Here is a 19,164-nt window from a genome sequence, read left to right on the forward strand (position 1 = left end):
CACAGTCTAAAAATGGAGATAAGTGGGATGGGGACTGTGTCTAACACAATTTGTTTGTATCTTCCCGAGTGTTTAGTTTAGGGCCTGGCTCGTAGCAAGTACTTAACAAATACCACTATTATTATTATTATTATGGTAATGATCCCACCACGCCCAAACAGTTGTCTTCTGCATCTACAGAGGCACCTCACACTCCTTGGGATCGTTATTCAAACATGCTATTTCTAGGAGATCTGTAATAATAGTAATAATAATAATGGTACTTGTTAAGCACTTACTATGTGGCCAAGCACTGTTCTAAGCATTGGAAAGATACAATTTAGTCAGGTTGGACAGAGTCCCTGTCCCACATAGGGCTCACATTCTAATTCCCAATTTACAGATGACGTAACTGAGGCACAGAGAAGTGAAGTGACTTCCCAAGGTCACACAGCAGACGTGTGGTAGAGCTGGGATTAGAACCTATAACCTTTTGACACCCAGGCTTGTGTTCAATCCACTAAGCCATGCATCTTCAGCCACTAGCTAACAATGATCTGATTCTTTTGGACCCTCAAATATTTTTGCAGTCTACTATATTGCTTGAAGGAGCGTGGGCCAGCATTCAGATGCTGCAGTTCATACTCAAGAAGGGAGATTACAGTAATGTCTACTTCTCCGAAGGTGATTAATAATTAGGTCACAGGGAGGCAGTGTTCTACAAAATATGAACCAGGCCAGTGACCTGAAATAGAAGAAAAAAATTCACGATTTCATCTCGATGTTTTTAAGAAAACAAAAATATGGCTGAAACCAGAGCAGTTATGAGTCTTCCAATAAAATGTTTAAAATAACAAATTGCTTCTGCATTGTCCTACCTACCTCTCTAACCACTGGGAGTGATAAAACATAGATTTTGTTATTGAAAAGCTCAGATGCCACAGGGTGGGAGAGGGAAAATCAGAGATACTAAGATTCCAGATGGGAAGGAAAGGCACCTTGGAGGAAGAGGGTATTAGAATCTTGCAGGATATGACTGGAATTCTAAAAGACTTCCAATTGGGAGAGCAATTGGAAACAAACAACTTCAATCAATCGATCAATCAATCCTATTTATTGAGTACTTACTGTTTGCAGAGCACCGTACTAAGAATAGTTGATTCAATTAAGGTATATGGGCTGTCCAGGGATCCCAGCAAAGCAGCGTGGCTCAGTGGAAAGAGCCCAGCTTTGGAGTCAGAGATCAAGGGTTCAAATCCGGCTCCGCCAATTGTCTGCTGTGTTGACTTTGGGCAAGACACTTAACTTCTCTATGCCTCAGTTACCTCATCTGTAAAATGGGGATTAAGACTGTAAGCCCCCTGTGGGACAAGCTTGATCACCTTGTAACTCCCCCCACCTTTCTCCAACACTCTCTGCTACCTCCTCCTCATCCTTCCCAGCAGTATCCTCAGAGGAGCCTCTCCTCCCTCCTCCTCAAGTGCCTACTCTGGCCACCTGTGCTTCTGACCCCATTCCCTCTCATCTCATCGAATCTCTTAGTCTCCGTCCCTTCTCCCCCTCACCATAACTTCCATCTTCAACCACTCACTCTCCACTGCGTTCCCTCTCCCCTCTGCCTTTCCAAACACTGCCCATGGTCTTTTCCCAATCCTAATAAAAACCCCTACTCATTCGACCACCCACCTCACCTTCTAGTTATCGCCCCATTCTCCCTCCTACCCATTCCTTTCCAAACTCCTTGAACGAGTCTGTCTACACACGCTTCCCTCGAATTATCATCGCCAACTCTCTCCTCGACCCCCTCCAGTCTGGACTTCCGTCACCCTACATTCCACGGACAACTGACCCTCTCAAAGGCTCACCAATGACTATCATGCTTGCCACAAATCCAAAGACGGTCATACTCTCTCCTGATCCTCCTCGACCCTCTCAGCTGCCTTCGGACACTGTGGACACCCCCCTTCTCCTCACACACGCTACCCAACCTTGCTTCACAGACTCCCGTCTCCTCTCCTGGTTCCTCTCTTATCATCTCCACGGTCATTCATTCATCAGTCTTTTTTGCAGGCTCCTCCTCCCCCCTTCCCATCCCCCTTACTGTGGGGGTTCCCCTAAGGTTCAGTTCTCGGTCCCCTTCTGCTTCTCGATCTACACTCACTCCCCTTGGTGACCTCATTTGCTCCCACTGGCTTCAACTATCATCTCTGTGCCCTGATGACACCCCATATCTACATCTCTGCCCTGCTCCTCTCCCCCCTCCCTCCCAGTCTCGCATCTCCTCCTGCCTTCAGGACATCTCCATACTGGATGTCTGCACGCCACCTAAAAACTCAACACTGTCCAAGACTGAACTCCTTGTACTTCCCTCCCAAACCTCCTGCCCTCTGCCCTGACTTTCCCCATCACTGTTGAGGCACTACCATACCTTCCCGTCTCACAAGGCCCGCAACCTTGGTGTCATCTTCGACTCCACTCTCTCATTCACCCATCACATCCAAGCCAGTCATCAAAACCTGCTGGTCTCAGCTCCGCAACATTGCCAAGATCAGCCCTTTCCTCTCCATCCAAACCGCTACCACTGCTCGTTCAAGCTCTCATCCTATCCCGTCTGGACTACTGTATCAGCCTCCACTCCAATCTCCCATCCTCTTGTCTCAACCCGCTTCAATCCATACTTCATGCCGCTGCCCAGATTGTCTTTGTCCAGAACGCTCTGGGCATGTTACTCCCCTCCTCAACAATCTCCAGTGGCTACCAATCAACCTACACATCAGGCAGAAACTCCTCACCCTCGGGTTCAAGGCTCTCCATCACCTCGCCCCCTCCAACCTCACCTCCCTTCTTTCTACAGCCCAGCCCGCACCCTCCGCTCCTCTGCCGCTAATCTCCTCACCGTGCCTCGTTCTCGCCTGTCCCGCCGTCGACCCCCGGCCCACGTCGTCCCCCGGGCCTGGAATGTCCTCCCCCCCCCACATCCGCCAAGCTAGCTCTCTTCCTCCCTTCAAGGCCCTACTAAGAGCTCACCTCCTCCAGGAGGCCTTCCCAGACTGAGCCCCCTCCTTCCTCTCCCCCCCCACCCCCCTCTCCATTCCCCCGGCCCTTACCTCCTTCCCCTTCCCCACAGCACCTGTATATATGTATCTGTACCATATGTACGTATTTATTACTCTATTATTTATTTATTTTACTTGTACATATATCTATTTATTTTATTCTGTTAATATGTTTGGTTTTGTTCTCTGTCTCCCCCCCTTCTAGACTGTGAGCCCACTGTTGGGTAGGGACCTGTCTCTATATGTTGCCATCTTGTACTTCCCCAAGCGCTTAGTACAGTGCTCTGCACACAGTATAAGCATCTCAAAATCAATCAATCAAATTCAATCAATCATATTTATTGAGCGCTTACTGCAATGCAGAGCATCTGTACTAAAGCACGCTTGGGAAGGTCACAAGTTGGCAACATTGATTGATTGATTGATTGATTGCTAACCTCACCCCAGCGCTCTATAGAACAGTGCTTTTGCACATAGTAAGTGCTTTATAAATGCCATTATATAGTATTATCCTAAACACAGTGCCCCCCACCCTCTAAAATGGCGGCTAGGTAAACTGACAATATCAGCACTGAAGCTTCTTCCCTGAAGGACTGAGACACAGGTGAGGTTATTATTCATTCATGCGATAGTATTTATTAATAATAATAATAATTTTGGTATTTGTTAAGCACTTACTATGTGCTCAGCACTGTTCTAAGTGCTGAGATAATCAGGTTGGACACAGTCCTGTCCCAAATAGGGCTCACAATCTTAATCTCCATTTTGCAGATGAGGGAACTGAAGCTCAGAGAAGGTAAGGGACTTGCCCAAGGTCACACAACAGACAAGTGGTGGAGTTAGGATTAGAACACAGGGCCTTCTGAATCCCAAGCCCATGCTCTATCCGTTAGGTCACAGTGCTTCTTGGGGAGGTAGGGGAGGGATGGGGTGCCCATATGAACCTTTTTGATTCTGGCATAAACTTGCTGCTTGCTGTACTGTGGAGTCCTCACGTGAGAAGGTGATGGCGGGGCAGCAGATTCCTAAACTGCACGGAATCTCCTCATTCAACAGTATTTGTTCCTTATGTTTAATTGTTGAAATCCAAATTTACATTGGCAAGTGGCCCATTGTTTCTGTTTGTCTTTCCCCTTGGGCAAGGGCCATTTCTAATTAATTTTCCTCTGTATATTTCCAAGCACTCAGTTCAGGGTTCAGCATAATGTTGGTGCTGAAGAAATCATTTTGCTGAAGATGGATGGGGGTGGTATACTGGGTAAGTTCCACTATGATAGGAAGGAGTAGGGCTGCCATGAGCAAACAGAAAAGGTTCTTAAGGATTAGCTGGAGGGGCAGAGTATCCCTAGTGGAAAGATTAGCTGGAGAGGCAGAGTATCCCTAGTGGAAAGATCATGGGCCTGGGAGTAATAGACCTGGATTCTAATCCTGTCTGCACCACTTGTGTCCAGATATTTCCTTGGACACATAGCTACCTATGTTTTACTCTGAATCTCTCATCTGCCTGACAATAGTGTGGGCTCTCAATTGTACAACTGATATCTATTGAGCACCCACCTGGTGCAACGCACTTGTACTAAGCACTTGGGGCAGCACAATAAACATGTAAGATGTCCTCTATTCACCATAAGCTTACACTCCAGCAAGTAAAATATCCAGTGACATGGCAGATTACTACCAAGAACTAAACTCAGCTCAATGAAATCTGCCTAAGACAAGAGTAACCCATTTTACTAGCTGGCACATTCAGCTGCAAGTCACTTCATTTCTCTGTGCCTCAGTTTCTTCCCTGTTCTTCCTCCTACTCAGACAGTGAACCTCATATGGAGAGCGACTCGTTCAGACTAGCTGATCATTTAGAAACACTAAGTACTTAAACTACAATAATCAATTCTATTTAACAGAATAAAACCCATTTATAAACCATTTCTGAGCCATACTGATCCATAAAGAAATTAGAAAAATTATTTGTGGATAACATTATTCATTGTTGGTTAGGAGGAAAATTCATATCCCTAGTACGACTGCAGAATCCTCTTGTTTCCTGACAGGACAGGAACTGTAGATTCCCTGTCTGGGGAAACCTGAAGTCATTGTGGTTTGGGAGAAAGTTTGAGAAGCTGTATGGCGTTGTGGATAGAGCATGGGCGAGACTCCGAAGGTCATGGGTTCTAATTCCCGGCTCCACCACTTGTCTGCTGTGTGATCTTGGGCAATTCACTACCACTTTGTGCCTCAGTTCCCCCCTCATTTGGAAAATGGAGCACTGAGATTGTGTGCCCCAGCGTGGAGAGGGACTGTCCAACCTGATTTGCTTGTATCTACCCTAGTGATTAGTACAGTGCCTGTCGACATAATAAGCGCTTAACAAAATACTCACATTTATTATTATAAAACTGCTGGGCAGAACCATTCAAAGAGTCATGGTGCCAGGGTGGGTTTCCTATTATTTCCTATTCAACTCTTCCACACTTTCCTTCCCCACAAGCCCACAGTAAAAAGTGGGAGAACTAGTCACACAGGGAGCTGTGTGGCCCTAATGGAAAAAATCACGAACCACAGAAGTCAGAGGACCTGGGTTCTAATCCCAGTTCTGTCACTTTCTGTTGTGTGACCAAGTCACTGAACTTCTCGGTACATCAATTACCTCAACTGTAAAATAATTGGTTAAATCCCACTCCCCTCCGATTTAGGACCTGTGCACACCATGATGGACTGGGTCCAGCCTGGTTATCTTTTATCTATCCAAATTGCTTAGTACAGTGCTTGGTACATAGTGAGGGCTTAACAAGTACCCATTTAAAAGAAGAAAGGAAGCAGAAGTAGGAGATGTGAATATTTCAGATCATATACTGTTCAGGATTCAGATTCTGTTTGTGCTTTCCACTATTTTAACATATCTCTTTGTTCTAATGAAAATGTGGAAAATCCCTCTCACTTGAAAAAAGAGGCATTTAAACTAGACAAGTGATTTCTGTATTCACTTTTAGTCAGGAGTTATAAATCTTTTTCTAAACTCTTTCAACCCATTAAACTTCTGGCTAATAATAAATATTCACAATAATAATAATGATTATTGTTTATTATGGTACTTGTTATGCACTGTTTCTAAGTGCTGGTGTAGATACAAACTAATCAGGTTGGACACAGTCCATGTCCACAGTCTTAATCAGGAATTTTGCAGATGAAGTAACTGAGGCACAGAGAAGTTAAATGTCTTTATCCCCGGCCAGCCCCGCCCGCCATCACACCACGAGGCCTTGCTGCTCCCGGAAGGGCTCCCTCTCCTCAGAGCGCCCCCCATAGACGCCCCCCTGCTTCCCCCCCTTCCTTAAGCGACCTTCCTTAAAGTGCCCCCCAACCCCCCCCTTCCCGGTCCCGGACCTGACTAACTCTCCCCCGCAGGCCGTCTCCCCCCGGAAAAAGGCCCTTGTTATCATCAAAGTTACATTAACAACAACCTCATTGGCACCTACTCAGCCCTCCCATGCTAGTTGGCTGTTTCACTCCTCTCCCCCAGGTATTTCTGCTCCCTGACCCCCCCTTAACAGGTTCCACCCTACTCCAGCACATAATAGTCTGTATCTGCTCTCTGTGACATCATTATCTGCCAATTTTATTATTGCCTTAGCATGTTAATCGTTAATACCCCCCTGTGATGCCATCACCTATTTATATCATTGCTACTGTTTTATGGCTTCTGCATCTCAATTTTGCTAACCTCCCGCCGTACTGTCACTCGCCCCTGCTGACCTCACCATGAAATTTCAATTCCCTCGCTCCCAACTGCCATTCCCATTCCTCACCTTCCCCTTCCCCTCTCCGACCCAGCTTTTTCCCTCCCTCTCCCACACCAAGACCACTCCCCCTCACCCCCTACCAAGGATCCCTCTGTACCAGCACCAATCCTCCCCTCCTCCCCCGCCCCCACCCCATCCCAGTTCTTCTTTTCCCATCGCCACCCCCCCTTCCCACTCTCCCCGCCTAGGCCCCCGCCAACTCATCCCAATCCAAACCCTCCCCACTCCTCGCACCCTTCCCCCCTCCCTCCCCTCCCTCGACAGCTACTGCCAAGTGTGGCCTCTGGAACCCCCGCTCCATTTTAAGTAAGTTCCCTTTCATCCTGGACCTATTCCTTTCCAGCTCTCTACTCCTCCTCGCCCTAACTGAAACATGGTTGTCTCCGGACAACACGGTCTCTTCTGCTGCTCTCTCCAGTGGAGGTCTCTTCTTCTCCCACTCCCCCAGACCCACCGGAAAAGGAGGAGGTGTCGGTTTCCTTCTCGCCCGCCAATGTCACTTTCGCACTATCCCTCCTCCCCCTTCCCTTTCCTTCCCTTCCTTTGAAGCCCACATTATTCGCCTCTACCACCTCCTCCAGATTCTTGTAGCCGTGATCTACCGACTCCCCCCACCCCCCCCCGGCCCCACCTCCAACTTCTTTAACTATTTTGACCCCTTCCTCACCTTCCTTCTCTCCTTTTCCATGCCCACTCTGATCCTCGGAGATTTCAACATCCATATGGATATCCCTGATGACTCCTCTGCCGCCCGCCTACTATCTCTCCTCGACGCTGCCAACCTCTTGCTCCACCCCACGTCACCCACTCACCAACTTGGTCATACCCTCGACCTCATCATCTCCTACCGCTGCACTGTGTCCACCCTCACCAACTCTGAAATCCCTCTCTCTGATCATAATCTTCTCACCTGCCTCCTCACTCACACTCCTTTCCCCTGTAAATCCATATTACTCCCTCACAGAGATCTCCGCTCTCTTGACCCCATCCATCTTTCTGAGCGCCTCACACCCCACCTCGTCTCCCTCTCCTCTCTACCCAATCTTGATGATCAGATTACTGCTGTCAACTCTACCCTTTCTACTCAGCTAGACTCACTCGCTCCCCTTTCCCTTCGCCGCTCTCGTACCACTAACTCACAGCCCTGGATCACTGCCACTGTCCACCTCCTTTGCTCTTATGCTCGAGCTGCGGAACGCTGCTGGCGAAAGTCTAAACACCATGCCAACCTCGTTCACTTCAAGTTTACCCTTTCCTGCCTTAACTCAGCCCTCTCCTCTGCCAGACAAAACTATTTCTCTTCCCTTATTGACACCCATGCCAATCATCCCCGCCAGCTCTTCCATACATTCAACTCCCTTCTCAGGCCTCCTGTTCCTCCCCCTCCTTCTTCCCTCACCCCCAACGATCTGGCCTCCTACTTCATTAATAAAATTAAATCCATCAGTTCCGACCTCCCCAAAGTCACTCCCCCCGCCTTCCCCAACCCCCCGCCCCCCCCCCCACCCCCCGGCTCTCAACACTCTCTGCTACTCTCCCATCCTTCCCAGCAGTATCCTCAGAGGAGCTCTCCTCCCTCCTCTCAAGTGCTACTCTGGCCACCTGTGCTTCTGACCCCATTCCCTCTCATCTCATGAAATCTCTTGCTCCGTCCCTTCTCCCCTCCATAACTTCCATCTTCAACCACTCACTCTCCACTGGTTCCTTCCCCTCTGCCTTCAAACATGCCCATGTCTCTCCCATCCTAAAAAAAACCCTCTCTTGACCCCACCTCACCTTCTAGTTATCACCCCATCTCCCTCCTACCATTCCTTTCCAAACTCCTTGAACGAGTTGTCTACACACGCTGCCTCGAATTTCTCAAAACCAACTCTCTCCTCGACCCCCTCCAGTCTGGCTTCCATCCCCTACATTCCATGGAAACTGCCCTCTCAAAGGTCACCAATGACCTCCTGCTTGCCAAATCCAACGACTCATACTCTATCCTAATCCTCCTTGACCTCTCAGCTGCCTTCGACACTGTGGACCACCCCGTTCTCCTCAACACACTATCCAACCTTGGCTTCACAGACTCCGTCCTCTCCTGGTTCTCCTCTTTATCTCTCCGGTCGTTCATTTCTCAGTCTCTTTTGCAGGCTTCTCCTTCCCCTCCCATCCCCTTACTGTGGGGGTTCCCTAAGGTTCAGTGCTTGGTCCCCTTCTGTTCTCTATCTACACTCTCTCCCTTGGTGACCTCATTCGCTCCCACGGCTTCAGCTATCATCTCTACGCTGATGACACCCAAATCTACATCTCTGCCCCTGCTCTCTCCCCCTCCATCCAGGCTCGCATCTCCTCCTGCCTTCAGGACATCTCCATCTGGATGTCTGCCTGCCACCTAAAACTCGACATATCCAAGACTCAACTCCATGTCTTCCCTCCCCAATCCCTACCCTCTCCCTGACTTTCCGATCACTGTTGATGGCACTACCATCCTTTCCCGTCTCACAAGCCCACAACCTTGGTGTCATCCTCGACTCCGCTCTCTCATTCACCCCTCACATCCAAGCTGTCACCAAAACCTGCCGGTCTCAGCTCCGCAACATTGCCAAGATCCGCCCTTTCCTCTCCATCCAAACTGCTACCCTGCTCGTTCAAGCTCTCATCCTATTCCATCTGGACTACTGCATCAGCCTCCTCTCTGATCTCCCATCCTCATGTCTCTCCCCACTTCAAGCCATACTTCATTCTGCTGCCCGCATTGTCTTTGTCCAGAAACGCTCTGGGCATGTTACTCCCCTCCTCAAAAATCTCCAGTGGCTACCAATCAATCTGCGCATCAGGCAAAAACTCCTCACTCTCAGCTTCAAGGCTCTCCATCACCTCACCCCCTCCTACCTCACTTCCCTTCTCTCCTTCTACAGCCAACCCCGCACCCTCCACTCCTCTACCGCTAATCTCCTCACCTTGCCTCCTTCTCGCCTGTCCCGCTGTCAACCCCCGGCCCCCATCATCCCCCTGGACTGAAATGCCCTCCCTCCCAACATCCTCCAAGCTAGCTCTCTTCCTCCCTTCAAGGCCCTACTGAGAGCTCATCTCCTCCAGGAGGCCTTCCCAGACTGAGCCCCCTCCTTCCTCTCCCCCTCGCCCCCCTCCATCCCCCCTGTCTTACCTCCTTCCCTTCCCCACAGCACCTGCATATATGTATATATGTTTGTACATATCTATTCTATTTATTTTATTTTGTTAGTATGTTTGGTTTTGTTCTCTGTCTCCCCCTTCTAGACTGTGAGCCCACTGTTGGGTAGGGACTGTCTCTATATGTTGCCAACTTGTACTTCCCAAGCGCTTAGTACAGTGTTCTGCACACAGTAAGCGCTCATTAAATACGATTGATTGATTGATTGATCGGGTTGGACAGTCTCCATCCCCATTTTACAGATAAGTTAACTGAGGCACAGAGAAGTTAAGTGACTTGCCCAAGGTCACACAGCAGACAAGTGGCAGAGCTGGGATTAGAACCCATGACCTTTTGACTCCCAGACCTGTATGCTTACAATATAGAGGTTTAGAATTTACCATATAGTTTACTGTCTACAACTACAGTCTATAGTCTTCACTGGCTTGGCACTTGTCGTTTCTGAAAGCCCTGGTTCTTGAGTCATTCAAGTTAATGAGGAGGATCACTGTCTGTGATCTTGGTCAAGGTTAGGTCTGCCTAAAGCACTGCTCGTCCTTTGATATTTTTGAACATTGCAGACCAGATTGGCTATATTTCTTCATTGGATTTCTTCGGTGATCAACACCTCCTGCAACATGGTCTGGCTGCCAGATTCAGGAGTGGAAAAAATTTCAGGAAAGCCTCAACTGTACTCTGCCTTTAGTGACCTCTTTACCACCATCCTGAGCCTGGGCCTAAAGCCTCTCCCCTACAAAAAGAGCAAACAGAATACAACTACACTGGCTTGTTAAGGGGTGTTGGAGATCTCTAGTAGGCCACTTTTGAACTTCGTAAACCACTGTGATCTAGTGGCCAAACACAGACACCTGAAGAGATGAGCTGACAAATTCTTATACATCTTTGGGGAATTCCAACCTCCAGATCAATGGTAAGAGATCAGAAGCACTGTATCAATCAATCAATGGAATTTGTTGAGCACTTACTATGTGCAGAGCACTGTATTAAGCATTTGGGAGAGCACTATATGCTGCACTACACTAAATACTCTTGTGGTAACATTGTCATTGGCTTTGAAAACAGCATTAGGTTGTTGATACATCGTTTCATTCATTCATCCATTCATTCAATCGTATTTATTGAGCACTGACTGTGTGCAAAACACTGAACTAAACACTGTATAAAGCACTGTACTGTACTTGGAACAGTGTAATATAAAAACAAACAGACACATTCCTGCCCACAGTGAGCTCACAGCCTAGAGGGGGAGACAGACATTACTATAAATAAATAGATTAAATAAATAAATGCATTACGGATATATGCATATGTGCTGTGGGGATGGGAGGGATGATGAATGAATGTACAGGTAAGAGCAGCATAGAAGGGAGTGGGAGAAGAAGAGAGAAGGGCTTAGTTAGGGAAGGCTTCTGAGAGGAGATGTACCTGCAATAAGGTTTTGAAGTGGGGGAGAGCAATTATCTGTTTGATAAGAGGAGGGAGGGCATTCCAGACCAGTGGTCATTTGCTTGTGGTCCCTTTGCCCTCATACCTAGTCTTTCCATAACAATGCATAACTAAGCCCAATCAACCTTGCACGGAAGGGTTCATGTCCTCAAAGCCACTGGAGGATAGCAAGATTTTTTAAAAGAACAATTCAGAGGCAAGTGAAAGCGAAACAAACTCTTATCTAAATGACATCAGCCAACTGAACCAGAAAGTTATGCCTGGCAAGGACAGCAGTAGGAAATACATTGTTCTGATGTTGTCCTCTTGACTTCCAACTGGATAAACATGAACTGTTGGGGATTTCTAAAGTACTCCAGGAAATGTTACCCACTTGCTTGCCATAAATATTTCTTCTGTGAGAAACATATAACTCAGGAAAGGGAAGGGATGAAAAACAGATCACAATTTTGCCGTGATAAGATTCAATGTTATTTCTAGAAGTTTCCTGGAAACCACAATAAACATATTATACTACTTTCCTGGGAAGGAGTATCCTGGGAAAAACAATTTGTAGCAAAGAACATGTCCAGTTTCGTGAATCTTCAACTGATCTAACTTACAGAGAATGTTCCAGTTCTGATAAATTACTTCAATTTTGTCTTACCCAAAAAGCCAAAAGTACTTTTCTATCTCACAAAATAAACCAAATTAGTGTATTAGTGAATTATTAGTGAATGATTATTATTAGCATTATTAGTAATAGTAAAGAAAGGCAAGAATCATGGCTATGTAATATTTAGGAAAATTACATTAAAAAGGCAAATTAAACTGAAAGGAAATTGAAGACCGAATGTTCACTTACCTACCATTATTATAATAACATCAATTAAGAAAAAACGTATAGAAACAGCCATTGGGTTCCCTTACTAATAATGATTAACTATGGTATTTACTAAGCTAAAACACTGAGCTAAACACTGGGGAAGATACCAGATAATCAGAGCTAACCCAGTTGTCCACCTTACCCAGGTCTCCCAATCAAAGAGGTAGGAAGGGAGAGCAAGTATAATTCCATTTTACAGATAGGGAACTAAGAAACAGAGAGGTGAGAAGAGTTGCCCAAATTCACATAGCTGACCAGTAGAAGACCTGGGCTTAGAACTACCACCACTTAACTTTCTTGTGCTCATTCTACTGCTAAATCTCTTCTTCATTAATTCATTCAAACGTATGTATTGAGCACTTACTCTGTGCAGAGCACTGTACTAAGCGCTTACTAGACTGTGCTACTAAAATTTTCTGAAGGATGCAAATAGCAATTTTAACACTGTACCATGTTGTAGAATTCATTTTAAAAGAGTGCTTTAAATCCTGTTCGTTCATTTATAATTTCTAAAGATACTAATTCTTTTTTTTTCTTTTTTATATATTTGTTGAGTGCTTACTATGAGCCAGGCACTCTATTAGGCACTGGGATAGATGCAAGCAAGTTAATTAGGTTGGACAGGGCCCATGTCCCATATTGCACTCACAGTCTTAGTCCTCATTTTACAGATGAGGTAACTGAGGCACAGAGAACTTAAGTGACTTGCCTAAGGTCACACAACAGACAAGTGGCAGAGCTGGGTTTAGAACTCAGGCCCTCTGAATCCAAGATCCAAGCTCTATCAGCCAGGTAACACTGCTTCTCATTTGAACCATATTGGAACGTGCGTCAGTAGGAGCATATCTTGCCCAGCACTTAAGCACTAAGTGCTTAATAAATACCATTGTTACTATTATATTATCATTATGCTGCCAGAAAGCAATGCGAAGGAAAAAACAGGTAAAATTGGGTACTGAGTTTTTTTTGATTGGATGAAATTTTCTAAATAAATTTCCCCAGCTACATTTTAATAGAGTAATATCAAAAATTATTTTCAGAAATCCTTCCCTAAATCCCATTCAGCCCACAGATTCACAGATAAACTCTCACTGCTCTGCTGAAATTGGCTTGAACCCAGGGTCTGTGAGCCCGTTGTTGAGTAGTGACCGTCTCTATATGTTGCCAACTTGTACTTCCCAAGGGCTTAGTACAGTGCTCTGCACACAGTAAGTGCTCAATAAATACGATTGAATGAATGAATGAATGAATGAATGAATGAAAGCCCAACCTGAATCAATACTGTACTGCAAAATTCAGGATAGTCTTTTTTTTTTTAGATATTTGTTCAGCACTCACTAGTACCCCACTGCACTAAGCACTGGGGTAATGATAATTGTGGTATTTGTTAAGCACTTACTGTGTTCCAGAACACCATACTAAGCGCTGGGGTGTATACAAGCAAATCAGGTTGGACACAGCCCCTGTCCCACATGGGGCTCACAGTCTCAATCCCCATTTTACAGATGAACTGAGGCCCAGAGAAGCAAAGTGACTTGCCCAAGGTAACACAGCAGACACGTGGCAGAGCAGGGATTAGAACCCACGAGCTTCTGAGTCCCAAACCCATGCTCTATCCACTATGTCATGCTGCTTCTCTATGATGTGCTGCTTCTCTAGATACAAGATAAATTGCACACAGTCCATGTCCCACAAAAGTTTCACAGTATTAGTCCCCATTTTACAGATGAGTTAACTGAGGCACAGAGAAGTTAAATGACTTGCCCAATGTCACACAGCATACAAGTAGCAGAGCTGGGATTATAACCCAGGTTCTTTGGACTCCCGGGACCATTCTCTATCCACTAGCCCACACTACTCCTCTAGTCTGACTGAGATGGAGTTGGGGATTTCCCTAGACTCACTACACCTCCTCTAATTCAAAGCCAATGGTAAAGACTTGAATTGGCCCTGCATGAGTAACCACAGAGCCTAATCACACCTTTCACAAAGAAGTCTGTGGGTCTGCATGACCTCCATTCTAGGGTCCCCCCCATTCTAGACTGTAAACCCGGCATGTGCGGGGATTGTCTCTATTGCTGAATTGTACTTTCCAAGTGCTTAGTTCAGTGCACTGCACATAGTAAGTGCTCAATAAATATGGTTGAATGAATGAATGAATACATGGCCTACTGCATAGAGCACAGACCTGGGAGTCAGAAGGTCATGGGTTCTAATTCCAGCTCCTCCACTTGCCTGCTGTGTGACCTTGGGCAAGCCACTTAACTTCTCTGGGCCTCAATTCCCTCATCTGTAAAATGGAGATTATGACTGTGGGCCTTATGTGGGACAGGGACTGTGTCCAACCCAACCATCTTGTATCTACCCCAGCGCTTAGAACAGTGCCTAGCATGTAGAAAGTGCTTAACAAATTCCATCATTACCATTATTATTATTATTACAGTCAAGAAAGCATTCGTAACAGAGTCACTCCCAGACAGTGGGCATGGCACTGATTCTGTAGCCCTTACTTCATCCCCATTTTCAGGGGATGGGATGAGGATGTTGACATGTACGTTATATTACCTTAAGGGCCCAGTTCGCAGCTCACCATATGCATTTTTTTTATAGTATTTGTTAACACTTACTGTATGAGAGGCACTGTACTAAGCACTGGGATATATAAGAGTTAATCAGGTTGGTCACAGTCCCTATCCTGCATGGGGCTCACAGTCTTAATCCTGATTTTACAGTTGAGGTAATCAAGGCACAGAGGAAGTGAAGTTTCTAGCCCAAGGTCGCAGAGAAGTAGTGCAACTGGGATTAGAACCCAGGTCCTTCTGACTTCCAGGCCCGTGCTCTAACCACTAGTCCACATTGCTTCTCACTTTCTTGGGCCCGCTTTTTTCCCCCAGTGCTCCTTTTAGGACAGTATTTCTCAGCTGTGTGGAGGCATCTTCTTCATCAGAATGATTTATCAGGTACACTCTCAAGTGCCAGGCAGTATATACAAGTAGTTGGATCCAGCCAAGAAGTGACAAGGCTTTGGACTGGCGAAGCTGTTCAAGGGAGAGGAACAGGCAGATGCAGAAAATGTTGTGGATTGCCATGATAGCCCCCTTGTAACTACAGAGGACATGGTTCCCTCTCTCCTTGGTGGGCATAGGAGTGTGATGGGGCAGGTGTCACTTCTCACTCCCCAAATTCAGGATCTCTATTATTATTATCAAATGCCATTGAGTCAATTCCAATTCATAGCAATTCTATGGGTGTATTTTCTCTGGGATATCCTATCTACTGCCATAATCTGTAACCTTGCTAAAAGTTCTTCCATTATTGTTGTTATGGTTTCTATCCATCTAGCTGCTGGCATGCATCTTCCATGCTTTCTCTAGATTTTTCCTAGCACTAGTGTCTTCTCCAGAGAATTAGTCCTCCTGATGATGTGTCCAAAACATGCTAATCTTAGTTGCGTCTTTTGGCCTTCCAAAGGCCACACTGGCTTAATTTGCTCCAAAACCCATTTGTTTGTTTTTCAGGCAGTCCATGGTATTTCCAAAAGCCTTCTCCAACAACACATTTCAAAAGAATTGATGCTCTTCCTTTTTATCAGGATCTCTGCTGTAGGAAATACTGCAGAGTGTTCAATCAGTTCCTTATCAAGTTCCCTGCAGCTGCACTGTACTTTGGAAACTTTGATAGGGAAATATGAATCTCACAAGTGGAAACCATGCGGCTTGTATGTTTCTCCATTTTTCTTCATCAGAATCCAGCCTCTTGGCGCTGGTCATGAATAGGAATGAGCTTGAAGAGAAAGAGCACAAACACATCCTGGGTTCCTCATTTTATCAGCTAGCGCTCAGAAGGTTGCACGGTGCCACACATAGTCTCTTGGCCCTGCCAGTTATGTTCCCATTAAGGCAGATTACAACCAGTGAGCAGGGGTTCCTCAAGGGTCAGTTCCTGGTCCCCTTCTGTTCTCTATCTACACTCACTCCCTTGGTGAACTCATTTGCTCCCACATCTTCAACTATCATCTCTACTCTGATAACACCCAAGTCTACATCTCTGCCCCTGCTCTCTCTCCCTCCCGTCAGGCTCGGGTCTCCTCCTGTCTTCAGGACATCTCCATCTGGATGTCTGCCCACCATCTAAAACTCAATATGTCCAAGACTGAACTCCTTATCTTCCCTCCCAAACCCTGCCCTCTCCCTGACTTTCCCGTCACTGTAGATGGCACTACCATCCTTCCCGTCTCACAAGCTCGCAAACTTGGTGTCATCCGCGACTCCTCACCCCTCACAACCAATCCGTCACCAAAACCTGCCGGTCTCACTTCCGCAACATTGACAATATCTGCCCTTTCCTCTCCATCCAAACCGCTACCTTGCTGGTTCAATCTCTCATCCTATCCTGACTGGATTACTGCATCAGCCTCCTCTCTGACCTCGATCCTCCTGTCTCTCCCCACTTCAGTCTATACTTCACGCTGCTGCCCAGATCATCTCTGTGCAGAAACGCTCTGGGCATGTTACTCCCCTCCTCAAAAATCTCCAGTGGCTGCCAGTCAACCTACGCATCAAGTAAAAACTCCTCATTCTCTGCTTCAAGGCTCTCCATTACCTCATCCCCTCCTACCTCACCTCCCTTGTCTCCTTCTACAGCCCAGCCCGCACCCTCCACTCCTCTGCTGCTAACCTCCTCACTGTACCTCATTCTCACCTGTCCTGCCGTCGACCCCCAGCCCACGTCCTCTCCCTGATCTGGAATGCCCTCCCTCCACACATCCACCAAGTTAGCTCTCTTCCTCCCTTCAAAGCCCTACTGAGAGCTCACCTCCTCCAGGAGGCCTTCCCAGACTGAGCCCCCTTTTTTCTCTCCTCCTCCCTATCCCCCCTGCCTAACTCCTTCCCTCCCCACAGCAACTGTATATATGCTTGTACAGATTTATTACTCTATTTATTTTACTTGTACATATTTACTATTCTATTTATTTTGTTAATAATGTGCATCTAGCTTTATTTTCACTTATTCTGATGACCTGACAACTGTCCACATGTTTTGTTTTGTTGTCTGTCTTCCCCTTCTAGACTGTGAGCCTGTTGTTGGGTAGGGACCGTCTCTATATGTTGCCAACTTGTATTTCCCAAGCGCTTAGTACAGTGCTCTGCACACATTAAGCGCTCAATAAATACAATTGAATGAATGAATGAATGATAGAAGGTTGTGTAGCAACACGCCAATAATAATAATAATTGTGGTATTTGTGAAGCACTTACTATATGCCAGGCACTGTACTAAGCACTAGGATTTATACAAGCACATTGAGTTGGGTACAGTTCCGGTCCTACTTGGGGCTCACAGTCTCAATTCCCATTTCTTAGATGACATAACTGAGGGCCAGAGAAATGAAGTGACTCACCCAAGGTCATACAGCAGACAAGTGGCAAAGCCAGGATTAGAACCCAAGACCTTCTGATTCCCAGATCCATGCTCAATCCACTATGCCATGCTGCTTCTTCTACAAAGTGTATATGGAGTCTTCCTTAACATTAGCTAACTACAAGCAGAACCTGGATGAGAACCCAAGCCTCCTGCTCTCCAGAGCAGTTCTCTTTCCACTGGACCAACAGCAGGACTACACCCAATTCAAGGCACTACTATACCCTGAAACACAATAATCATAGCAGCTAAATGAAGCAAATGCAAAACAGAGCAAAGAACAATCAATACTTGTGCACAGAGTGGAAGTAACTTCCAGGGGCACATCTGTCTTTTCAGCCAAACTCTTGTACCAAAACTAAATCCAACATGGCCTACTGGAAAGAACATGGGCCTGGATGTTAGAGGATCCAGTTCTACCAGTTTCCTGCTCTGTGAACTGGGAAAGTCATAACTTCTATGTGCCTCTGTTTCCTAATCTAATGGGAGATTTAATACTTATTCTCCCTCTGCCTTAGACTGAGAGCCCCGTATTGGGTAAGGACTGTGTCCAGTCTGATTAACTTATATCTACCCCAATGTCTAGAACAGTGTTTGACACATAGTAAATGTTTAACAAGTATAACAATGATAATGATGATAATAATAATAATCTCCAAACCCAAAATACAGGTATGAATAAATCTTCCAAGGACAAGTCCACCCAGCAAATTACAGAAGAATGGGATGAGGAGCCAAGTGTCTCTTAGTTAACCAAAACAACTGTTTGTTCTTTGGAACCTCCAAAGAGGAAATGTGAATGTTTATCCATTCTTCTTCACCAGGATCTGGCCTCTTGAACTGGTTATGAATAAGAATAAGCATGAAGACCCAGAGCACAAACACTTCTGGGCTCCTCACTTTATTGTTCCATGAAGAAATAGCCCTTAAAAGAGAAAAATACCATAAAGTTCTAATTCAAATAAACTTTGGTCTATGAAACAGAAGCCCAGGTTTCCAGTCCTATAAAGTGCCCAGCTGTCCTCTAATATCTTCTGCAACTCTGGCTTCAGGCTGTGGAAGAGTTAGAAAAGATAAAAGATTACTATTGACACTTTCTAATGAAACAAACATGATTATCAAAATAAAAAGCAGGAATGAGTAGGCCATTTTCATTCATTCATTCAATTGTATTTATTGAGTGCTTACTGCGTGCACAGCACTGTACTAAGTGCTTGGGAAGTACAAGTCAGCAACATATAGAGATGGTCCCTACCCAACAATGGGCTCACAGTCTAGAAGGGGGAGACAGACAACAAGACAAAACATGTAGACAAGTGTCAAAACCGTCAGAATAAATGGAATTATAGCTATACGCACATCATTTAAAATAAATACAGTAGTAAATATGTACAAGTAAAATAAATAGAGTAATAAATA

General features: G+C 45.8%; 1 protein-coding gene across 4 annotated transcripts in view; it reads right to left on the reverse strand.

Annotated features, from left to right (window-relative positions):
• Positions 1-18,569: 18,569 nt before the first annotated feature.
• ADAM2 (ADAM metallopeptidase domain 2) overlaps positions 18,570-19,164 on the reverse strand; it is a 51,453-nt gene continuing 50,858 nt past the window's right edge. For all 4 annotated transcript variants that reach the window (XM_038747025.1, XM_038747026.1, XM_038747024.1 and 1 more), the window contains one exon: positions 18,570-18,798. The gene's annotated coding sequence lies outside the window, so the exon portion shown is untranslated. The remainder of the gene's footprint in view (positions 18,799-19,164) is intronic.

The sequence above is a fragment of the Tachyglossus aculeatus genome, chromosome 5 (assembly GCF_015852505.1).
Source record: "Tachyglossus aculeatus isolate mTacAcu1 chromosome 5, mTacAcu1.pri, whole genome shotgun sequence".
Lineage (NCBI taxonomy): Eukaryota > Metazoa > Chordata > Mammalia > Monotremata > Tachyglossidae > Tachyglossus > Tachyglossus aculeatus.